At 34.8% G+C, this 26,696-nt stretch overlaps 1 long non-coding RNA gene across 1 annotated transcript in view; it reads left to right on the top strand.

Annotated features, from left to right (window-relative positions):
- LOC139360158 (uncharacterized) overlaps nt 1–26,696 on the top strand; it is a 135,773-nt gene that overhangs the window by 41,823 nt on the left and 67,254 nt on the right. Inside the window, exon 2 of the long non-coding RNA XR_011617337.1 lies at nt 19,653–19,827. This is a non-coding gene — a long non-coding RNA (uncharacterized lncRNA). The remainder of the gene's footprint in view (nt 1–19,652; nt 19,828–26,696) is intronic.

The raw sequence follows: 26,696 nt of genomic DNA, 5'->3' as shown, positions 1-26,696 counted from the left end.
GCCTTTCAAGGACACCAATGAGTCAGAGATTCGATCTATTTACATAATCCCATATTTCTTGAAGGTTTTGTTTCTTCTTTTCTTAATTTTTTTTTCTCTATTTTTGTCTGACTGTTTTATTTCAGAAAGTTGGTTTTCAAGCTCTGATATTCTTTCCTGTACTTGGTCTATTCTGCTATTAATACTTGTGATTACATTATGAAATTCTTGTAGTGTGTTTTTCAACTCTATTAGGTCTGTTATGTTTTTTTCTATACTGGCTATTTTGTCTGTCACCTCCTGCATCATTTTATTGTGATTCTCAGCTTCCTTGGTTTTGGTGTCAGCATATTCCTTATCTCAATGATTTTTGTTCTTATTCATATTCTGAATTATATTCCTGTGATTTCAGACATCTCCGCCCAGTTCAGAACCAGTGTTGGGGAGGTGGAGAAGTAGTTTGAAATAAAGAAAGTACTCCAGCTTTTTGAGTTGTCAGAATTCTTGTTGACAACTGGTTCTTTCTCATCTTAAAAGGTTGATGTTTTCAATCTTTTAAGTTGCTCACCTTTGGATTTTTTCTTTTATTCTGTTTGGTAACTTTGAGGGTCTGATTGTGGTATAAGGTGGATTCAGCCAATTGACTTTATTTCTAGAAGGGAGGGCCAACATTCAGCTCCCAACTCCCAGACTGTGCTCTCTAAGTCTGGGGGACTTGTGTTGGCCAGACTTTTTTCTCTGGCTCCTCAAGGTTAGGAATCCACTGTGTTGGAGTGGGAGGGGATGAGGTGCTTCCAGACCACTGGTCATTACACTCCAATGGGTAGTATTGGCCAAATCATTTTGTAGTGTGGTGACAGCAGCATCTGTGCTCATTCACATGTTCTAGCAGCAGCTGCAGTGTTGAGGTGCATGCTCATTCACTGTGGCAGGGTGCCAACAGGTGCCAGGATGCCTGCCTCCCTGTGATAATTCATCACAGTGGCACAGGTAACATGACTAGAGTGGTGCAGGAGGCCCAGATGGCAACTGTGTATGTGATTGTGTTGGTAGTTATGTTGGCACAGGAGCAGGACACTGGCAGGCACATTTCTGTATGCATTCTCTCTGTGCCACAGGCAGGGGTGGTCACGATAAATAAACAAGCTAAAGACTGAGTAAAAATATGACATATTTTCAAACAGAGAGAGGAGGAGAGAAAAAAGGAATTTCTCTTCAGAATATATAAAAGATTTACACAAATAAGTAATGAGAAATTAAACATTTCAATTAAAAATGGGCAAGTTATGCTTCACCTAGGAAGGCATATGAATAGCCAAGCACCACAAGAAAAGATATTCAACATCATTCATCATAGTAGAGTAAATGGTGGCTCTCAAAAGATATGCTCATGTCCCAATCTCTGGATTCTGTAAATGTTATTAACATTCACAGATGTAATTATTTAAAGATTTTGATATAAGAAGACTGTCCTGGATTATCTGAGTGGGCCCTAAATCCAATAACAAGTTTTCTCATCAGAGATAAACAGAGGAACAGATAGATACAGAGCTGAGGACAATGTGAAGAGAGCAGACAGAAATTGGAGCAATTAGATTCCAAGTCAAGGAATGCTAAGAGCTTCTAGAATTGGGAATCTTTAGAGGAAGTACAGCCCTGCCGTCTCCTGGGTTTCAGACTTTGGCCTCCAGAAAAGTGAAAGATTAAATTTTAGTTGTTTCAACTGATTGAATTTATGTTAATTTGTTATAGCAACTACAGAAAACTAATATAGTCACCGAGAAAATGCAAATTAAAACCACAATATACCAGTACCATCTTCTAAAATGATAAAAATAAAAAAAGACAACATCCAATGTTGGAAAGTATGTGAAGCAAACAAAATCTCATACATTGCAGATATAAGTAAAAAAAAAATAGTATTACTATTTTAAAAACATTTTGTAGTTTCTTATAAATGCTTTCTTAATAACTAATGATAAAATTGTTCTGTCTTGACAAATGTGTGAGCTACCCAAGTGTTCATATTTGTCAAATCGTCAGCTCTCACCAAACCATACGCTTAAGAGCTGGGCATTTCACCATGTTTAAATTATACCTTTATAGGAACAAAACAAAATTTCAATGCAAATTTAAATAAAAATCTATCCCAGCAAAAATAATTGATGGTGATAGAAATCTGAATAGAGGGGACCTTGCAAAAATATTGATGAAAAGGGTCATAAACTTTTTGGAGTAATAAAGGTGTTCTTGATCTTGATTTGTGTGTATATGTTTGCCAAAACTCATCAAACTACTCTGACCATCTCGACATTTTACTTCAGGTAAAGTATATCTCAATAAAATTAAAATAACATTTAAAATAAACTGTGATTCAAAGTATACAGGGAAATAATCAATTAATTAATAAATATAATAGAAATACTTTCTATCTGCCAGTGGTGCTATATAATGCAGATTGAGAAGAACAAGTTCCTAGAAGTGGTAAAGTCAGAAACTGAAGCATGTTTTCATGCTTTCCTTGTTTAAAAAGTAGACTCGGGGTACATGTGCAAATTTGTTATATAAATATGTCGTGTAGCAATGAGATCTGTGCTTCTCACGTATCCATGACCAAAATAGTGAACTTTGTACCCAATAGTTTATTTGTCAATCATCACCTCCCTCCTAACCTCCCTCCTTTTGGAGTTCCCAGTGTCTGTTATTCCCTTCTGTATGTCCATGTGTACCTGCTGAAATACTGAAGCATTTTGAAGCCAAAAATGTCAGAAATCAGAGGGCTTTAAAGGCAGTAGGAGTGATAACAGTAATAGAAGAAAAGTGACAATAAAAAAAAAAAAGATCCTCTAGGAGACGATAAATGAAACACTGTGTGTAGAAAGCAGCAGCTAACATGGCTAATTGTGGCCATTATATATGTCAAATGTAAAACTAGACACAGGCTAATTTATGAAGGGCTTTGAATTTCAAACTATAAGACCTTGTAGCCATACATAAACAACATACACCTGCCCAGTATTTCTACTCAAACATTTTTTTAGTATACTTATAGTAAGATCCTTAGTCACCAGTGTCATGGACAAATAAGAAAAATGTATTTTCTTAATTATGGACAATATGGGAAAGAAGTCCCCTAAAGGACAACTATTCTACTCTCAATATTCCAGGATGAGAGAGTTCAGTGGTTTAATGTGTCTTCCCTTCAAGCCGTGAACCAATAGAAATATTAATTTTTGCAAGAGAAGTCTCTGGAAGTCACTTAGGAAAAAGAACGGGCCTTCAAATTTAAGAAAAAAATCACTTACCAGCTGTGTAATTTTAGAAACTTATTTGTTTCTCTTATCTTCAATTTTTCACCTTAAAAATCAGTCAAATACCCACAATATATGGTTATATATATTTTTTTTTTGTGAGAATTTTTGTGAGTTAATGTGTATAAAGTAACAGATACAGCTGTCAGGATGTGGCAACTCTTCAATGTTGCGAGTGCCTCTCTTTTCTTGGTCCTCCCGCAGACTGATTTGGCTGATAACAGCTCGAGAACGAATCTCTGAAGGACAACTAGACAACGTCCTGGGGCTTGGGAAAACATACGTAGAACTGTCTCAGAAGAAAGGAAAGGCTGACCACATAATGTCTTCTAGTTAATTTGAATGCACAGCATATCTTCTCTGTAGGGAAAGAGCCCACACAGGGGTTAGGGTCCTTCGATTTAGAGATTGAACTTCTTGTTCTTTGTCATAACTAACCATGATTTCTTACTCAAAATCTTCTCTCTTGGCATCACTGATACCACAATGTTGGTTTTGCTTAGGTCTTTCTTACTTCTACAGCCTCTTTTGCTAATCTCATTTTTCCTCATGGGGACTTGTCTATGGATGACTCCCAAATCTTGGTCTTCAGTTTAGATTTTCTTCCTGTGCTCCTATATTTCCACTGCACATTATGATATTGTATTTCTATTTTCACATTGCAAAAGCATCACCAACTCAATTCTACTCTAACAATTGAACTTACTATCTAAAACCTGTGGGTGAGGGTGTGTGTATGTGTCTGTGTGTTTGTGTGTGTGTTTCAGGCATATGCATATTCGAAATATAAATGAATGCTATTATTAGCTACCTCGCAACTAAAATAAAAGTCTAATAGTTGCCACTGACTACTTTGGCTTCCTCTTGCTATATTCACCCTCCACAGATCACCAGTTCTATTTACTTATATATATTTTTAAACCTATACCTTTCATTCAATTCCAGCAGCCTTCATCCTAGTTTAGGCTGTTATGTACTCTCTGAGTTTGTGCAAGAGCTGCTTGATCCTAACTGAGCTCATTGCTTCTATTCTAATTTCAAAAGTTATTTTTTTATTCTTTTATCTATACAGAATGATTATTTTAACACATAATATAAAGTAAATGTAATAGGTATTATATTTAAAATATGAATAAACAAACAAATATGAGTGCATCTCTGTGTAACTCTCTCCAGTATTTCTTCCAATATCTTCAGACTATAATACGAACTCCCACATAGAGTCCTTCACGATCTAGCCCCTCCTTACCTCTCTATCCTTAATCCTCACCACTACTGCTAGCATACATTGTGTTCTTCTACTTGTAATAACTTGGGATATTAGAAACTTTTTTTAGTATATCATCCTCCCTTGTGTTTTAGAACTGTAATTCCTCATGTGAGATGTACTCCCCCACACTGTTATTTGGCTAATTGTTTGGAAATTGTATCATCTTTAAATATTTGTTCATGTCCCAGTTTTGAATCATACTCTCATTCTTTTCTAAAAGAGTAGATGAAAAGCTAAAAATAACCCTGTATGACTGCTGCAGAAGGAGTATAAAGGGACATGAGGAAGTGCATGGGTCGAAGGAAGGTTGAGTACATTTCTCTTCCCATGTGCACTGTCCAATTTTGTTGTTTGGCGTTCAAGGCAGCATTGATGCTAAATTTTTCTCTCTCCTTCTAAATTGATGGTTATGCTGAAGACAGGGATGCCTTTGCTTGAATTCAGATGTGAGACAAATCTGATGAAAAACACGGAAGTACAATTGAATTCATTAAGCAGAAATTACAGTAAATGTATATTTTTTATTTTATCAAAAACATTATTTAATAAAAAGAATAGGAAAAATCTCAGCTTATTTTTTCTTTTATGATAATCACCAGTATTTTGACTTATTGAACCTTAAATGTACTCTATATTTCATGTTAGAATAAAAGCTTACAATAGGCATTCAATCATTTTCTCCCAAGCTTAAACTTGATCTCAAAATTTCACATGAATATTGGAAAATCTCATCTTAGGCTATTGCTAACTCTTATATTGCTATCCGCACTTGGTCTCTGTGCCTTCTATAAGATCTAAACTGAGAAGACAAAGATACTGTCTTACACAATCTTCTCCAGCATAAGAGAGAAGCAGGTAACACTCCATCTTAACTTCTGCAATAAACTCTTTCCTACCTCTGAGAAGACTGGACCCTTGTCTCACTTTACAATATCTCCACTTCCTCTCAGTACAGCTGCACTTTCATTCACCTCAATAATGAACAATCCATAATATAACATTATGGCCCTCATAAAGAACAGAAAAGTGGAAGAACATGGGATATAAAAGAGTCCCATTTGGTTTGTGCTTAGAGTTACCCTTAAATTTTTTGCTTGTGTACTTAGAGAAGGCTACGACTAGAGTTATTATCGTTTCCTACTTCCAATCGTCCTTTCTAATATCACGTGCTTGTATTTTCAAGAATTTTAGTTCAAATTTGTTTTTGTTCCTTCTCCTAATTTGTTATTTCTATCATTTCCTATGAAGTTGATGTTCATTTAAATTTCTTTATGTACTGACCAATTTATTACTCCCATTCTTTCTTGCATTTGAGTTCTTCCTTTGGGGTTCAATATTCTCCGTTTGAAGCACATCTTTTTGAAGTAACTTCAGTGAGTATCTGTTGGTGAAAACTTATCTCCCTGTTTGCTGGAAAATGATGTGATTTACTCTTTTATCTTTCATAAATTTTTTGAACATAAAATCTCTGCTTTCAAAATAGTACAATCTTCTAAAAAATCAAAGTATGTATATACATATATACATATAGTAACATATTTTACATTTGGTTACTTTTCAGATCTCACATGTTCAATATTATGTTTGATTTTCAAACATGTAAAACTATTGGGATTCTGATTATCATATTTGAATACATGAATTCAAAGCCCTGAAGTAAAATACTTGCCAGCTAAAATCTAATACTCAATTATACTGTAGGATTAGTATGAAGTAAATATCTTTTCTTCTTCTTTCTTTTTTAACTCTATGTTCTGCGATACATGTACAGAATGTGCAGGTTTGTTACATAGGTATACATGAGTCATGGTGGGTTGCCGTGCCTATCAACCTGTCATCTAGGTTTTAAGTCCCACGTGTATTAGGTATTTGTCTTAATTCTTTCCCTCCCCTTGCCCCCTACCCCCTAACAAGCCCTAGTGTATGATGTTCTCCTCCCTATGTCCATGTGTTCTCATTGTTCAACTCCCACTTGTGAGTGAGAATATGCAGTGTTTGGTTTTCTATTCCTGTGTTAGCTGCGAGGATGATGGCTTCTAGCTTCATCCATGTCCTTTCAAACGACATGAACTCATTCTTTTTTTAATGGCAGCATAGTATTCCATGGTGTATATGTGCCACATTTTCTTTATCCAGTCTATCATTGATGGGCATTTTGGTTGGTTCCAAGTCTTTGATATTGGAAGTAGTGCTACAATAAACATACGTATGCATGTGTCTTTATAGTAGAATGATTTATAATCCTTTGGGTATATACCCAGTAATGGGATTGCAGGGTTTATTTCTCATTCTAGATCCTTGAGGAATCGTTACACTGTCTTTCACAATGGCTGGACTAATTTACATTCCCATCAACAGTATAAAATCGTTCATATCTCTCGACATCCTCAGCAGCATCTATTGTTGTTGACCTTTTAAGAATCGCCATTCTGAGTGGCATGAGATGGTGTCTCATTGTGGTTTTCATTTGCATTTCTCTAATGATCAGTGATGATGAGCTTTTTTCATATGTTTATTGGCTGCATACATGTCTTCTTTTGAGAAGTTTCTGTTCATATTCTTTGCCCATTTATTGATGGGATTGTTTTTTTCTTGTTAATTTGTTTAAGTTCCTTGCAGATTCTAGACCTTTGTCATATAGGTAGATTACGAAAATGTTCTGTCATTCTATAGGCTTCCTGTTCATTCTGATGCTATTTTCCTTTTCTGTGCAGAAGCTCTTTTGTTTAATTGGATCCCATTTGTCAGTTTTGGCTTTTGCTGTAATTGCTTTTGGTGTTTTAATCATGAAGTCTTTGCCCAAGCCTATGTACTGAAAGGTATTGCCTTGGTTTATTTCTAGGGTTTTTATGGTTTTGGGTTTCACACTTAAGTCTTTAATCCATCTTGAGTTAATTTTTGCATAAGGTATAAGGAAGAGGTCCAGTTTCAGTTTTCTGTGTATGGCTAGCCAGTTTTCCCAGAACCATTTATTAAACAAGGAATTCTTTCCTCATTGCTTGTTTTTGTGAGGTTTGTGGAAGATCAGATGGTTGTAGTATGATTTAAAATATACTTACAAGGGCATAAATATCTTTTCAATCATACAAGAGCCAAAGGAATTTTTTTTTAACCAGTAAACCTTAGTTAAATGAGATAGTTAAACATGTTCTTCACACAAAATAAAAATTATCTATTGGAAAGACAGGGATATAGGAATAAAGAACAATTAAAAAATGAACAAAAAGGAATATCTAAATAATATCCTATAGGGATTCTAAATACAAATATAAATTGTATATAAGTCAAAAATTGCATATAAGATAAATATTAATGGAGTTTAAATAATGTTCTTATTTTAGGTAGAATAAATATAACAAGTTATTTTAGTCTTCAGTAAGTCAGTATGCATCTGAGGTTCTCTTCTCTGGGGTAGCATATATATATATATATGTAATTATATATATTTATATATATAAATATATATTTATGTGTATATATAATATATAAAAATATATATAATTTCAAAGCCAATAGAGGGGAAACAGAATAATAAATAATTATTAATTCAAAAGATGTTGAGAACAAGAGAAAAAAGCATAGTAAATAGTAAGGCCAAATTATTATACACCAAATATCAGTAATTATATTAAGTATAAATGGACTATAAGCTCCAATTAAAGACTAAATGAATAGGAGACATCACCACAGATCTTACAGACATTAAATCATTAAAAAATAATTTTATTTAAAAATTTTTGCTAATAAATTTAAAAATTCAAACAAAGTGACAAATGTCAAAGTAACTAAAAATTTGGAAAATGGAAACAAGATGAAATAGAAAATTAGAGTAATCTGCCAGAAAAAATAAATCTAGAGTTATGCATTTTCCACAAAGAAAATTTCAGTCTCAGAAAGATGTGAATAAATAGAACAAGTGTTCATGAATATTAGCAAGTGTTCATGTATATAAATAGCATAATTTTATATATACAAAAATTTTAAATAATTTACAAATTATCAGAATTAAAGAATTTTGTAAAATTGTTTCATAACAAGTCAATATATAAAATTAATTGTGAAGGGTCCAGAAGGAGACTCAAATATATGATCACCTAATTTATGACAAAGATGAAACTATAGTAAAACAAAGAAGTGATGGAATTTCCTGTAAATAGTGCTGGATAAATTGATGATCCAAAGAGGAAAAAAATGGATTGTGACAACTGTCATCTCCCATCATAATCAAAAATTAGTTCCAGATATTAATGTTAATATAAAAAGCTAAAAAAGCTTTTAAGGAAATTAAGGAGAAATGACTTTGTGATAAAGAAAGATCTGTCAAACAATATATTAAAAATAACATGGGAAGGAAAAAATAATATATCGAATTGCATTAATATGAAGAATGTCTGTTCATCTAAGGGCACTATTAAGGGAATAAAACTGTAAGCCACAGAATATGAGAAGATATTTGAAATTCATAAATCGGATTTTAAAAATTTGTATCCAGAATGTATGTAATAAACTACAAATCAGTAAGAGGTAGAAAACCTAATACAAATATTGGCAAAAGACTCGGATACTTCAACAAATAAAATATGCATTTAACTAATAAACATATGAAAGATTATCAATGTAATTGGTTATCTGGCATATACTAAGAAAAACTATAGTTAATTTCCACAGCACAATGAAATAGTAATTAAAAAAAATTACCTAGTGTCAGTTAAGCTGTATATCAACAGAAACTTCCAAACAATGCTGATGTAACCACTCTGAAAAACTTTTTGATAGTATAAGGTTGAGCATACATGTAGTTTCAGACCCAACAATTGCTTCTTCCATACCTAATAGATTTTTATATTCACTAAAATATATGGACAAGAATCTTCATAAAAATTATCCTAAAGAGTCCTGAACTGAAAATAATAAATAACCAGTAGAATAGAAAAATATAATATATAAATTAACAGTAGAATAAATAATGATATATTTATACAATGATACATTGTACAGCAATAAGAATGAACTACCTACACTACCTGCGACAATGTAAATGAATCTCGCAAAATTATTTTAAGCAAAGAACACAAGACAGAAAAAAGTACATAACCAAATTTCAATAATGTAAAATTCTAAAGCAGTCAAAACTAATCTATGGTGCTAAAAGTCAGAATAGCAATGACTCTAGGCAGGCAGTGGACAGGTAGAAACCGTGCAAAGAGTTTTGGTAGTGTGTTGCTTGATCAGGGTGCTAGTTACAGATTTGTTTATGAGTACTCATCAAGCTGTATCCTTACAATGTGTACAGTTTTCTATAGGTATGTAAATAAATGAAATTACACTAAATATGTAGATCACATTAGGTGTTCCCTGCATAGAACTTTAGTCACTTCCCACTATAATTAAAATATCAAAATTATAAAATTTATTATGGAAAACTTTACACAATTATGAAAAAGTTAGATAGATTATATGTTTTCTAGAAAATATATTATTCCAGAAGAACAATAGAATTTGAGGAGTCCAATCACTATAGAAGTAATTCGAAATATAAACAAAGATCTACTCTAGAAAAGATACCAGTCACTGAAAGAATGATGAAAAAATTATACCAGTTAAGAAACAGATGATGCAGATATGTTAAATACACTGTTCCAAAACATAATGAAACAATATTTCACAACATAAACTATCAGTTTGCAATAACATCAGCATCAAAACAAAATAAGATATTATAAGGCTACAAGCATTTCTATATGCACAATCACACACATTTATATGCACAAATATACAGAAAAAAGGCCAATCTCACCTATAAATGTAACAACATAAATTCAAAATAAAATATTGTAAGTTTATTCTAAGCAATAATAAAATAATTTTAAAAATATTAACCAATTAAAAAAAACCATCATTTTAGTTTATGCTGAAAAAAATCATTTAATAAAATCCAATCTTTCTATATCATGCTCTCTTAGCTTGATAGAGATTTTCTACCAGAAACTTACAGCATACTAACATGATAAATAGTGATAAAATATTTAAAGCTATCTTTATGTAAGAAGTTAAGGGTGTCTGCCTTCAAAGAGAATAAACTGACCATATATATATACACACACACACACACACAGCTGATATATATATACACACACACACAACTGATACATATATACACATAGATGATATATATATACATAGGTGATATAGATCTATAATATAACCAGTAGAATAGAAAAGTATAATAAATATGCAGTATAAATAATTATATTTTTAGCTATAGCAACTATATATATATAGCTGATATACATATATATACATACACACACACATCTCAGTGTTTAGCTATATCAGCTCAGCTCTCTCTCATATAGCTAAAAATTCAATTCAACCAGAATTGGATGCTTATCAACAGGCACAATTCTCTAATTTTCTACATATCATTAATAATTGACTATAAAATGATGTAATAGCTATTTATTATCACAGCTATTTTTTAAGATTTGTGGATAGAGAATGAACATGAGCTTTAATGAGATCACCAGAATTATGATAAGCAAGATTAGAATTTGGAGCATCCTAAAGTGAAGGCATAGAATATGTCCTTGTGATATTCAGAGTCAGCTTTGGACAAAATTACACAATGCAAAGATTGACATATGAGTATTTTCTAACCATTCTTAAATATCATTCTAGCTCTTGATGGTTGACTTTCTGATGCTGCTCCAGATATTACAGTCCTTCCCTCACACACACGGCGAAATAGTGCCCTTCCTGAACTGTATCCATGTGTCTTTACTCCTTCCTCCAAACATAGATTTATCCACCCTATAATTCCATGGTCTCAGTACTCCAATCTCTCTTTACTGGATATAGATAAGTTCATTTAGAAACTTCTTCATGGTAAATGTTTTTTTGTTTGTTGTTTGTTTCTTTCTTTGTTTTTGAGAAGAAGTCTCGCTCTTGTCCCCCAGGCGGGAGTGCAATGGTGCGATCTCAGCTCACTGCAACCTCCGCCTCCCAGGTCCAAGCAATTCTCCTGCCCCAGCCTCCTGAGTAGCTGGGATTACAGGCACCTGCCACCACGCTGGGTAATTTTTGTATTTTTAGTAGAGACGGGGTTTTACCATGTTAGCCAGGCTGGTATCGAACTCCTGACCTCAGGTGATCTGCCCACCTTGGCCTCCCAAAATGCTGGGATTACAGGCGTGAGCCACTGCGCCTGGCCTGGTAAATATTAATGACTTAAAACTATTTAATATATCACCACTCCAAAGGTTATTTGCTTATTTTGGTGAAGCAGAAACTTTATTTCAAAGGAATGAGTCTTTAATACAGGTAAAATGTTAGAAACAGAGAAAGAAGTATTTGAAGTTAAAACACTGATGGGAGCCGAATAAATGAACACTGGTTTTCTCCTACCCCATGGTTTACACAGACTTGGATAAATAAATAGATATATCTTTGAATGAACCCAGCAAAAACAAAATAAAATACAACCAAAAGTGATGTGAGGTTTAAAATTTGTTCTTTTCCACCCAATTGACCTTATATTCAGACTGAAACATTCTCATTTTGTACTCCTAAACAGATCATATGAAGTTCATATTAATATTCATACTTTACAGATGAGGAAATTGAGATCCAGTGAGGTTAAATCACTTGTACCTACATAGTTAATAAATGTCAGGCAGACAAAGCAAATTGTAGGATACAGTGAGTAAGATGTTATTCAGTCCATTTATATGAATAGCATATAAAGATAACAAAGATAGATTATCTTTGTAATATTTCACTTTCTGATTATAAAAGTAACATATTTTCATTGGAATTTGAAAGAAAAATAAATTTTTATCATCCAACAACTAAATACTGTAACTATATATAATATAAAAGGAAAATATTCTAAAGAAAGTAATGATAAGCACTTAACATTCTATCTCTTCAAGTTGGGGCTTGGTAGTGAGGAGTGGTCTGGTAGTAGGGACGGCTCAAGAGAAAGTAAAAGACTCATATCAATGAGTCAAAAATAAACCCTCTGTGATAGTACTTTCATTTAAGTAATAGGAAACTCAGCCCCTGCTTAGTGCAGAGCCTTGTACACACTAACAATGGATGCATACATTAAGTCCTTTGCCCAGTATGTTCCTTTCTTATTGGACAGCTTGTTGAAAATGCAAGACTACAGGCCCACACCCAACAGATTTTGGGGTAGGGCCAAAGGTTAGCACTTTTGATGTGCAAGTGATCTAATGTCACACTGAAAAATAATAGAAATGTGATTACTTCTTTGAACAAGAGATGGCAGTAGAGTCAAAAGAAAGAATTTTCCTAGCCCCAGCAATCGTCAGGAAACAGAGAGAGGCATGGCATCTTTGACCCTTCACCTTTGCAAAGGAATGCTTTAGAAAACAAAGAGCTTCTTTAAAAGTTTTCCAGCTCAAAACATAATTCTTCATATATGATTGTTTTACCCGATGACACTTTATATGGGTTCAGTATTTAAAAATTTTTTAAACTTTAAAAAAATATCTATTATTGCATTGTCTTGCTCCACGAAGACTTTATTTACCCACCCACCTACTCAGAATTTATATTTAAAATGATTATTTATAATCATTAAAACAATATTGGGGTATCTACATGGTTTACTATTTTATCTACTCAACAAAGCTAATGCAATTTTAAGTTTGTGCAATTTATTCCAGGACAGACTCTGGGAAACCATACTCACGTACTTTTGAGAGATGTAAATAAATACAAAGATAATTAAGGGCAAGATAATTTGGTAAATGGTATCAGCCCATCCTTGGAAAATTCAATATGTTTTTCAGCCTGAGGTGACATGAGGGTTGGGGCCTAAGTTTCCAAAAACACTAAGTCCAACAAAGAGATTGGAGAGAAGTCATAGGAGGGACTATTCCCTGCAGGGGACCCCATTATGCAAAAAATGGTGACTGTGGGGAACCTCAGGTAACTTAGTATGACTGAGGCAAAGATTTGAGGTGGGATATAAAATAAATTTAGTCAGAATAGGAGGAGACCCGACCATTAAAGTTCTCAATTCCCAAGCTAAGAAACTTGGAGTGTTCAAAGTACAATACCACGGAGTATAAAGTAGGCAAGTAGAAAGTTCAGTCACATCCATTGTACCCTTTGGTCTTCATAAAACCAGTTGAGGTGGTCAGGAAAGAATTCTGATAAAAATGTATTAGAGGAAGAGACAAAGTATTGGAAATATTAAGTGATAGCCCACAGGATCATACAGCTCTGTTTGGAACAGACCTAGAAAGAGAAAGGGGCTTCTCAGTTTTATGCTCAATACTCTGCCCAAGACATTCAACAGCGTCACGCCCTACATGCACTTGGCCCCCAAGACATAGCCACCTTCACAATTCACTGAGTACCCACTTTGGGTCCGTAAAAGATTAAATCTTTCACATGAAACCTACCAAAGAGCTATTAAGCCCATCAAACTGACAAGGATGTTGTGACTCTGAAGTTCAGGAAGGTAGAACAAATTTTAGAGAATGAAGGGTTTGAGGGAATGTAAATTTTATTTGTCTTAACTTTAGATATGTTTCCTATCCAGCTGAGTCAAGAGCAATGAAATAATGTGCTCTGCTCTTTCTTGATCTTTAGGCATTTGTGGTTGAGAAAGCATTGTGTTTAGAACTATAGAAAAATGACAGAAAATTAAACATTCCTGTAAATTTCAAGCTTTCCTGTTTCTTGAATTGACCTTATATTCAGACTGAAACATTCTCATTTTGTACTCCTAAACAGATCATATGAAGTTCATATTAATATCCATACTTTACAGATGAGTAAATTGAGATCTGGTGAGGTTAAATCACTTGTACCTACACAGCTAATAAATGTCAGGCAGACAAAGCAAATTGTAGGATACAATGAGTAAGGTGTTATTCAGCCTATTTATATGAATACTATATAAAGATAACAAAGATAGATTATGTTTGCAATATTTCATTTTCTGATTATAAAAGTAATGTATGTTCATTGAAATTTGAAAAGAAAATAAATTTTTATCATCCAAACAACTAAATACTATAACTATATATGATATAAAAGGAAAATATTCTAAAGAAAGTAATGATAAGCACTTAACATTCTTTCTTCAAAGTTTCTCAAAAAACTGTCCTCATCAATAGAAGGCAATAGTAGCAAGTTCACAACATATTTAATGGATATGTACTAAAATCACCACCCTACAGCTATATCAGCCTACGACCATCACCCTACTAATAATTTTTGATTCATAGAAAATACAATAAGCATTTTCAAAATTATAAGTCATGCTGTCTATGTTGAACTAAATAACTGATATCTAAATAAAACAAGATTGTAAGTACTCATAGCATTCTAGAGAGGGAATATTAAAAATAAAGACAGGACCTATGAAGTAGACCAAACTTATACCTGGAGGGAAATTCATTGCTTCCAATGTTCTTTTATTATTTATTACTATTATTATTATAAAAATAGAAAATGTAGGAAGCATTCCTTTCAAATTAGTGACATTCTAGTTATCACACAACAGGAAAAGATAAGAGAATGATATTAGGAAGATGACAGAATTGCAATAAATATCTCAATCATATTTGAGTGATGTCTTAGAATTTTTTTGATAGCAAGTGACAAAAACTCAAAGCAGCTTAACCAAGGGAAGTTTTTTTTAAAAAAATCCATTACATTTTATAGACGCTAGTAGACATGACAGAAGAAATTAAGTAATCAGGGCTATTTTGGACCAATAGGACAGAAAGAAGGTGGGTGATGCCTCTTACTCCCTTGCTCTATTTTGCTCTCTCTTGCTTATTTTCCCTTGGTTAATTTCTTCTTCACGAGACTTCAAAATGGCCAGAATATTCCTCACCTTTTAGATTTTTCACATGAGAGGCAATAGGTTTGTCTCACAAGCTATAGTTCAAACAAGCTTGTGGAAGAATGTTTCAAAGCCTCACTTGAGTCATTTATCATTTCAAAAACAATATATTCTCCTTCCCTTTGGACAAAGGTACATTTTAATTAAAATTGTGGGGAAATCATTCTTGGAAGCCCAAACCAAAGGATGATACCAAGTGCTACTAAAATGAAATCACATGATAGAAATAATGTAAGATTGTGGGAGTGAGAGCCAAGTTCCCACCCTCAGCTTGAACTGGAAGAGATGCTGTACCATATACTAATAGAAAACTATGAATTTAATAAATAATGCCAGCCAAGCACAGTGACTTACACCTATAATCCCAGCATTTTAGGGGACTGAGGTGGGTGACTAGCTTCAGCCCAGAAGTTTGAGACTGGCCGGGACCACATGATGAAACCTCATTTCAACAAAAAATTTTGAAATTAGCTGGGCACGGTGGCACACCTGTAGTCCCAGCTACGCAGGAGGCTGAGGTGGAAGGATCACTCGAGCCCAGGAGGCTGAGGTTGCAGTGAGCCGAGATTGGGCCACTGCACTCCAGCCTGGGCAACAGACTGAGACACTATCTATAAATAAATAAATAAAGCAATATGTGGTTTTTTTGTATATTTGTATTGTATTATTTTATTTGTAAATAAAATATTTTAATATTTAATATTATAATTATGTTCTTTGTATTGTATTATTTTATTTGTAAATAAAATGCATTTATTATAAAATATTTAATATTATATTCTTTGTATTGTATTATTTTATTTGTAAATAAAATGCATTTATTATAAAATATTTAATATTATATTCTTTGTATTGTATAATTTTATTTGTAAATAAAATACAGTAAGAAAATATATGAAAATTTGAAAAAAGTTTATATAAATATAAAGAGAAGATTAAAAACAATTACTTTTCAAAAATTTCGTAAACATAAAGAAGATGGAAAGCTATCAACATACTGTACACATTAAGAGTAGCCTTAGTCCTCAGATAAGGGTCTGGGGCTTCGAAGAATAACCCAGATTTTACTGTTTCCTTTCATCTATTTCTCCCCTCCAACTCCTTCTTGAATACCTCTACATCAATCCAGCTGAGAATCCCCAGAGTGTCTCATGTGCATTCGTGTCTACGCACAAGTCTAGTAAGCTTCCCAGTTAGTTACTGCGTGGCATTGGTGTTTCTTTCCTCTCCGGGCTTCTGCTGTTGAGTACCGATAGCTTCACTGGACTTCATGGTCTTCCAGGAAGGACTGAGGCATCTTGCCGGGCATCTTTCAGCTTCTCCTCTTTCATCTAGGAAGCAACTTTTTCTGCCAGAGCCCACTGTAGCTAGGAATTGGCATCCAGGAGATGAAAAACTAAATGTTTCTGGTTTCAGTTGGAACACTCTGACACAACACAGTGGTGCTGCTCACATCCCAATGTCTTAGTGACTTTAGGAAATAAAGCAGCTCTTTATTATTTTTTTCTTACATCCTCCCTATTCAACACCACACTCAGTACATAAATCCAGATGGGATCTGGACAGTAAAATAAATCTGAATGACAGATAATGTACTCTCCTCAAAAATGACTCTCGTCTTTTTCAACCGAAAGGAGGACATTTGTTTATTTCAATGAAAGCGAGTTCATTATTATCTGTTCCTACTTCCTTGGGAATGATTGTTCTCTCAGGTGCATGCTAAGTGCAAATTTTCTGCATAGCAGAAACCTGGGCTTGAATCCAGGTGTTCTGATTCTGAGTTTCTTTCTCTAAACACTGGTAATGACCATAGAAAGTCTATTTTAAAAGGAAACAAAAACCAAAGACAAATAAAACTATATGCAACTAGAGAGAATTGTATCATCATGAATTAGATGAGTTCTGCTTTCTACCCTTCTCAATTTAAGTGGGGGTTCATGTTACCCCTTGCTTTCATTGACATTTTTCTTGGTCCAGTGTTCTCCTAGGTCTCCAAATGAAGCTATCTCTGGCAGTCTGCAAAATACAACATTGTACTAATTTAATTCTGTTTTATCTCATGTTGCTCTCTAATTGGTTCATATATGTCAGTCATCTTTCTGGCTAGACAGTGAATCTTCAACAGGCAGGAATCATACTATTGTGACCCCACAGAGTCTCATATGGGGTTGTGCATGGTGCAGGAGTGAAACTACTTATTTTCACTTATTTTCATTCATGTCTAACCTACATGCAGAACCAGTCTTTCTCCTTTCATAGAACTGAATACTGAAATCATTAATGTAAAAATCAATTTGTATTAGAAATTTCTCAAATCAAATTCCTATTTTATTAGAATGTAATTTTCTGAATACAGTAGAAAAATATCTGCCTCTTAATGAATTCTATTTCAAATGTTCTAATTATAAGACTTTCAAATCTCATTAACTAAACCGGGCATTAAAAATACAATAATAATAAAATGAAACAGGAAACTGTTGATATGATTAGATTTGGACAATTTTCCTCTTTTAGTGAGGAAGAAAATATGGTTTGAGTAAATGATAACTCAAGCATAGGAAGCATACTTTATAAAGCACAAGGAATACACTTATCTACGTGTTCTAGTAGAATCAATTTCCCTAGCCAATTGTAGCTAAGCTAGAGTTATAAATATGAGCGGGAAAATGGTGTATCTTAACAAGGGTATTTTGGCATTAGCATTTTTATGATGTGTATTTTCAACAGTGATGCAGAATGAAAACATGTACCACATAAAGATACCATCTTCTGTTTCCCATCCTCATGTACAATGGTCGAAGCCTTTATTTACTGTTTATTTTGGAATTTGAACCCAAGTTTATTGGTTTCTATCTACTCAAGACCTCTTTACCACATTTTTCTGAAAATGTAGGACAAAACAACATGTGAGCAAGTAGCATAGGTTTCTAAAACCTGTTGGTCTTGCGCTAGCGTTTTTCTTGTCTCTTAGGTGTTATACTCCCTGGAGGCAGAGCAAAGAAACAAAAGAAAAGCAAAACAAAACAGATGAATAATCAATCATTCAGTTCTGGCAGATTTGAAGTCATTAGAGAATCATAAAATGCCAGAGCTAGAAGCAATCTTCAGATCATTCTAGACCTCCTGGCAATATAACTGAGAGTAGTGGCAGCCTAGAAGCAAAATTATTTACTCCAAATTGGCTGCTAACTGAAGGTAGAATACTCAGCTCCAAACACTCCTCAGCAGGCTGAATGTTCACTAAAGCATATAATCCAGTCCTTAATCTGTCCCCTTTGTTCCTGTTTGCTGCAATCATATTCTGTTAGGGCCTGTATCTATTCAGCCACCATATTGCCTTCTGTAAGTGCTCCTGCTGCTGCTTCCTGTTGCTCCTATGAGGAGAGCTGGGGTTAGGGAAAGAACTTGAGGAGACCCCAGGGACTAGACTCATCCTGCCAGTAAAGGTACCTATGATGTCTTGACTAAATCACTGTACCACTTTGGGTCTCATTTCTTCACCCCACAAAAAAATGAGGAGGAGTATATGATAGAGACTTGCCATTCAAAATATGATCCTATGACCAACAGCACTGGCTAACCTCGGAGCTCGTTAGAAATACAGAAACTCTGGGCCGGGCGCGGTGGCTCATACCTGTAATTCAAGCACTTTGGGAGGCCGAGGCGGGCAGATCATGAGGTTAGGAGATAGAGACCATGCTGACTAACACGGTAAAACCCCATCTCTACTAAAAATACAAGAAATTACCTGGGCTTGGTGGCGGGCTCCTGTAGTCCCAGCTACTCTGGAGGCTGAGGCAGGAGAATGGCGTGAACCCGGTAAGCGGAGCTTGCAGTGAGCGGAGATTGCGCCACTGCACCCCAGCCTGGGCGACAGAGCGAGACTCCGTCTCAAAAAAAAAAAAAAAAAAAAAAAAAAGACAAAAGAATCTCAGGCCCCAACACAGAGCTACTGAATGGGGATCTGCATTTTAACAAAATGTCCAGGTAATTCACATACACATTTAAGTTGGAAAAATGCTGAGGGGATAAAAAAATGTTCTTTCTGTTACATATTATTCATGCATTTTAGTAGGGAAATAATTCAACTGCGTCAGTTTTTCCCACTGAGAAAAGCCATGCTATGGGTGATACAGAGACAGGAACGCTTTATTCAGGGCCCTTCAAGACTTACCATCTAATCACCATCTCTCCCTCCCTGTAGACTCAGCTTTGAAGTAGACCTTCCTCCCGCTGCTGCTCTGTTTCTGCCCATATAATGAAGGCTTACCACTTTCTGTAAGCTTTGTCTGCATGACCTCATCCAGCTGGGAGATCCCCCTGCCAGGCCAGCAAATGACCAATCCCATCATCCATTCTGAGGACAGCACCCTGGGAAGGTAAGTGACTGGGCAAAGGTTACCTGGTAAATGGTGGGTGGAAATGAAAATCCAGGGAGATGGCTTACCACCTGGTGAGGTCCTAAAACCATTAGAGCACTTTGGGCTAATGCTGCTCTCAGCTGCATTATATTTCATGCACATTTCCTGCCCTGCAGCCATTGTTTCCCTTGTAATTACAGACTCATATTCAGCTGCCTTGAGAATGCTGATGGCTGTAAAAGAGAACACTCACCACAGTGGGTGGGAAGGGTTGGTCAAATTGAAAATCTTCTATTGTGTAAGACTGGAAATCTGTGATTTTGGCTGACTCCCCACCCCCCCCCCAAAAAAAATTATATGCATATTGTGCTCCTAAAACCCCCCTTTGGTTAATGTTGTCATGAAAAGGTTAAGCAGAAATAAACATGCAGGAGATGAGGCAGATCCAAGTGGAAGGCAAGCAGAAAACCACAAGTTTTTGGATTAAAAATCACAGATTATAATGGTTAAAATTAATAACTGAAACTGAAAAATGTTGACTCACATGATTTGAGGTGAAGCATATTTTTAAGGAGGCTCTGCCCCGATACCACCATAATTCTGCCCGAAGTTAACCACTAGAAATTCATTCTTGTGGAACAAAAATTATCTGTTATTTGATGATTTTTTAATAGGTTTTCATTCAGTGCTTCTTTTTCTAAGCGGAAACACATTAACCCTCAGTACTAGAAAGCAAATAAATAGCCAAATAATAAAACAACCCCCTTCTCACTGATCAGGGCAGACTCATCAATCAGCGTCCTTCTTTCCATTGAGCCTGCACAAAGATCTGGATGCAAAATTTTTCTCAACACAAAAAAGCAGAGAGCAAGAGCCACTGGTAAATTGAAGCCAATGTGTTTCAATGATTCATTCTTAATTCTAAGAAAAAAAAGTTCAAAAATTAAAGTTTCTAAAATTGGATAATGACATAGAATTGATTCATGTAGTGTTTCTCCAACCTCCCCGCTGTATCACCCCACCTATATTCACCCAACCCTTTTACTAACTCAGTAGCTTAGTTTACAATTAATATTATTTTAAAAGAAATATAGATTTAATCCAGTTTTAAATACATATTTAAAATAAAATAATTACAAACTTTTCTTTCTCCCCACATTAAAGCCTTGGAGTAAAGAACATTTGTGTGTGTGTGTGTGTCTGTTTGATTTTAAGATAAAATTCAACTGACAAAACATGGGTCACCCACTATGGAAAACAGTTCACCAGTTTCTTAAAAATTTAGACATACAACTTAGCAATTCCACTCCTAAGTATCTACCGAAATAAAAATACATTTCTAAACAAAACCTTTTATGTTAGCTTCCATTGCAGCATTATTCACAATAGCCGAAAAGTGGAAACTACTCAAATGTCTATTGACTGGAAAATGGCTACAAAAAGTGTGACACATCTTTTATACAGTAGGATGGTATTCAGCAATAAAAATGAATAAACTATTAATATATGCTACCACAAAGATAAACCTCAAAAACATTATGTTAAGTGAAATAAGCCAGCCATAAAAACCACATATTCATATGAAATGTCCAGAAAAGGCAAAAATCTATAAAGAGAGAAAATAGATTAGTGGTTTCCTGGGGCTGGGGATGAAATGGAGGATTAACTGCAAGGGGTATGGGGAATCTTACTGAGGTGGTTAAATGTTCTAAAATTGATTATAGTGATGGTTACACGACTTGATACATTTGCTAAAGTTCACATGGGTGAGTTTATGATATGTAAATTATACCTCAATAGAGTAGTGAAAAACATTTCATCTTACAAGAAAGATAGGGAAGCAATATCGCATTAAATAAGAAGGGAGAATTTAAAGAATGGAAGGAGTTGGAAAATGTATTAAGGGCTATCACTAGCAAGTGGCCAAATTTATTGTCCTTAGAGAGTAGGTGAAGTTAATAGTACTAGCCTTATTTTAGAAGAAGTGTATATGAGACTGTGCTAACCAAGACAGAAGAGAGTGGTATAACAAAGAACATCTTCTCTTTTGATCTCTCAAAGCGGTCACCACTTAGTCTCTCTCTTTCTCTCTGTCTCTTTGTCTCTCTAAATCAGTCACTTACAGCTTAGGTTAGGTTACCTTTGCTCATTGATTTTCAAACATGAAATTAGATTTCTTAATAATTATTTGCTACTTTAATGTTCTCTCTCTTCTTTTCTAAGACCATAGACTCATTGTTCACCTGGAGAAAACTTCTTACGGAAGCCATCAAAATCTGGGACCCAGATGGGGTAGACACTTGCTTAGAGTCTGAACTCAAGAAGGAGGAGTCAGGTCCCATACTCGTAATCACTGATCTCCATTCCTTCACTAACTTAAAAACCACATTAGGAATTTGGGGTTTTCAGGTAGAGTCAATGGGTTTTGAGAGTCTTCAGCAGGAGAATAGCAGCATGAGTTCTTCCTAACTGTGTGAACTGTGGCAAGGGAGGGTAGCTGACATCTTGATGATTTGGATGAAGAATTCTGGTCATTTGTTCTATTTCAGTGAACTAGAGAACAGTGTAGCCATTAAAGTTGTATTTAGGATTTTTTTTTTAAATGGGGTATAAACAGGTTGGATATGAGGAAAACCTTATTAGAATAGTTGTACCATTAGCTGAACTTGGAAAATAGGCCTGTTTAGTGGGAAGAATACATGATGAATGTGCAAATTGAGAAGTTTGCTAGGGAAAAATATTATGGGCTTAAATTTTGACGTTGATGTTGAGATAACCATCTAAGCAGTGATTCCTTAAAGTTAGTTTACTAAATATGTTTAGTGATCCAAAAGTTGTTACTGGACAAAACATTTAAATTTGAGAGAAAACGATGTATAATAACTGAAGGCATTACCACAGAATATATGAGAGAATAAAGAGAGAGAACATTGTGAGAAGCGATGTTTTGACTGAATCTTTGTCAGCCTCCACATATACACACACACACACACACATATACATACATACATGGGGAAGTGTAGTTGTGAAAATCAGATTTGCAGAAAATTGTTGGGGCTCCTATCTAAATGGTGTCTGCTTTCTCTGTAAAGAGGAGTGGTAAAAGTCAAAATAGGCACTAGATAGAAAGAGAGAATGAATTAGCAAAAGATTACAGTGAGTTTGTGGGACTTTGTTGAAAAAGGAATTGATGTTGGTGATCATGATTTCTTGGCAGCATAAATCTGTTTCATTGTGTGGTTTATTTGTCATCATATAACAGCTGTAATACATATTAGAGAAAGTGAAGAACTAAATGTGTCTGCAGTTAGGATTTTGCCTTTACATTCCAATGTAAGAGCACCTGGATCAAAAAGTCTAAGTTCTAGAAAACAGTGATTTTTCTTCCAGAAGCAGCCTCAAGTTGAGATTGACTTTCTTTAAAAATCATGAGAGCTTATGGGTGCTAGCACTTACAAGAGTACTCTGCATGTTCCAGGTTTTCCATTGCTGTGTTTCGCCCATACTCCTCCAGACCGAGTTCTTCCTGATCTAGATGTTCTATCCATATCCAGCTCTTCTGTGGTCTTGCTTTCTGTAAAGTATAGGTTACATACTTAAACTAAAGCCTCAAAGTCTAACACTGGCTTTGTGTGTAACTGGTGTTTGAAAGGGACTCCTCAAGTTCTTTATAGAAAATAGTTGGTGATGGGAAAACTCCAGGTTCCAGAGAGGGAACTTCTCTACATGAAAAAGACTACCACACAGAACTCTTTCGTGACTCTTGAACCACCACATGTCAGCATTGCCTATGGCCAGGCTACCTGAGAGTCATTCTGTTGTTCCTTCATTAAGTGACATAAATGGGGTACTCTAAAACAGGTATAACAGATAGCTTTTGTTGCAATATTGCTTATTTATTGTATGAGGAGTAGAAATAGTGATTCAATTCAGTAATATCTAGCTATATTGGACTTTATTCCTCACTCCTTGCCCTGAAATCCCTTCAAACTGCTAGTTTGCATACATCTGTGAAAAGCATATAGTGTGGAAAAACACCATACATTGAAGTGTTCAAGTTAGATTTCACTGTCCCCAGACTTTCCCCTAATACAGATATCAAGTACCTTAAACACAAAGTCTTATAATAGCTACTTTAATACTTCACTTATTTCTTAAGACTGTGAGGAGAAATTTAAGACTGGAATAAGCAAATGAGATTAATGGACAACCTTTTAATGGAATGATGGGGGCTCTGTGGATTGTATGATTTTAAGAGATGAGCGCCTTTGTCTTTGACAAGGCTGTATTTTACAACCATGTAAAGGTAAAAGGTATCTTACAGAAAACTGAGAGACAAATTTTGTCAAGTATAGTTTCAATTGACTTCTCTACCCACTCTAGAAGAAACCAGTTTTATATTCATTTGCAAATTCATTTCAATATTCTTGATCTATAAATGTGACTGTTCTTTGGATCCTCTTTTGAATGGTTATTTTTTTTCTGGTTATCTCCTGTAATTAATGAGTTAAGTAAAACTTTGGAAGTGTGTCATTTTATATATGTATGAGAGTCATGACTTTATCTTTTTTCTGAAAATTATTGTTTAGCAGGGCTCGAAACATTTGAAACATCTCCACAAATATTAAAATCAAAAGGAAATTGAATCTTTTCCTTCAAAATCCTTAGGAATATTTGCTTTAAAAAATATATCAGTAACATCCAAAGTCATTCAGGCTTTATCTTTAACTTTTAATGTTTAACTCTGTCATTCTTGTAACATATCTAATCCTAATACTACATTCAAGTGATTATGTCTCTAACATATCTCCCTTTTCTCTCTGTTTTTACTGTCAGCACCTAATTTATACCTTTATTACCTGTCAGTGGGACCATTTGCCTATCATGCGAGAACTACTAAGTTTTAGTTGGGCCCATGACTGTCTACCTAAAGACTGTACTTATAATCAGCTCTGTTATAGCTGGGCAGGCTCATGTGACTATGTTCTTGTCAATGAGCTGTAAAGAGAAGTAAATGATGTAACTTCTCCATCACTTATTGAAAGAGCCAGCTACTTACCTTGACCTCCTCTACAGGCTTGAGTGTCGATGTGACAGAAATTACACCATGCAGACAAGGACAATACCCTAGAGGAAGGTAGAGCTAAAAATTGAAGGAACCTGGGTCCCTAAAATGCTTCCTGGAGCAGAGGTATCCTGCCAACCTGAACAGTTCTTCTACAGATTTGTTAATGAGATAGAAATCAAATTCTAATTTAAGTTATTGTTTCTTTTTTGTGATAGTAGCTCAAACTATGACCCAACTGAAATACCTATTCTCTGGTTCCCTTGCTGCTACCAAACAACATACATTTTCCACTGATTCCAGAATTGAGTAATTGTAGCATGAGTAGTTGCAACAAAGACTCTGTGGCCAAAAAAACAAAAACCATTTACTATCTGACCGTTTGCAGAAAAAAGTTTATAGACTTTCATCTAAAGCACATATATCCATACATATCCAGCCAAGCCCAGAATCCTGTGTTGGAAACATTGCTTCTTTGCTCAAAAATTTTGATATGTGGAAATAGAAGGCTTCTATAGAATAGCATTTAGGGTCTCCATAAAATATGAGAGTCCATGAGTTGGTTATAAGCAATTCATGAATAATTTTATTGAAAAGAGAACTTAGTAAATCAGGATAAAGGCTAGAGACAAAATGGATAGCCTCTAGGAAATCCAGTCTTGAATATTGAATAAATTAGTTAGGAGCTAGGCCCAAGGATCCTGTTTGGGAAGAACATTTAAGTTCTTTGCCATTCTGCTTAAGATTTAAATGTCTAGGCCAGGCTCAGTGGCTCACGCCTATAATCCCAGTGCTTCGGGAAGCTGAGGTGGGAGGACTGCTTGAGACTAGGACTTCAAGACCAGCCTGAGGAATATAGCGAGACCCTTTCTCTACAACAAATAGAAATTAGCTGGGCATTGTGCGCCTGTAGTCCTAGCTACTCAGGGCGCTGAGATAAAAGAATTTCTTGAGCCTAGTGGTCCGAGTTTGCAGTGAGCTATGATCACACTACTACACTCCAGCCTGGGCAAAAAAAGCAAGACTCTGTCAATCAATCAATCAATCAATCAATGATTTAAAGATCATAGAGAATTTCTTTAATCAACTTGGAGTAACTAGCAATACTTTGAGTAGGGGCAAGCAATGCCCCTTGGTTTTCATAAAACCTCATTACTTTATGTACAATAGGTAATTATGTAAAAGAATTCAGTATGTCATTGTAACAGCTTAAGAGATGCTGGGCAACCTAAAAGAAAATGATAGTTCATTAAAAATATGATGCCACATCTGGCCTTTGATCTATTCCTTGTTATGCTCTCAGTAAGTCTAAACTGCATTTATATTGTTTCTTATTCATGATCTCTGTTATCAGATCTGCATATTTTTCTTTGCAATATCCATTTTATCTCTAATGCTCTTTTTCTAGTCATTTCATGTCTAAACTATAGTTTTAAATTTATCCTAATTTTCAACTCCTCAGTGAAAATTTTATAATCTGAAATGTTCTTCTAAACATTTGTTTACCTCATAGTGTAAATATTTGCATACATTCTATCTCCTTTGTGTAAGTGTAGGCTCCTGGTACATACGGATTAGGTCTTATTCAACTCTGTATTCCCTACAAAGTTTCAAATGAAGTTGACTATGTATTAGACATGCAATACATACTTGTCAAAGTTATCATTATAAATTTACAAATAACAAGCCAACATACGTTATTCTACTAAGTAGGAAAAGGACTAAAGAAGGAAGACTCCTATTTTTGCCTTATACCTGAGAGGAGGTTATGTTCTTGTTTAGTCCATCCTGTCCTCCCTTTTAGTGCAAGACATTATGTCCA

This window comes from Macaca nemestrina, chromosome 19 (genome assembly GCF_043159975.1).
Source record: "Macaca nemestrina isolate mMacNem1 chromosome 19, mMacNem.hap1, whole genome shotgun sequence".
NCBI lineage: Eukaryota > Metazoa > Chordata > Mammalia > Primates > Cercopithecidae > Macaca > Macaca nemestrina.
The sequence above is the reverse complement of the archived record's forward strand: the minus strand, read 5'-3'. Positions and strand labels throughout refer to the sequence as shown.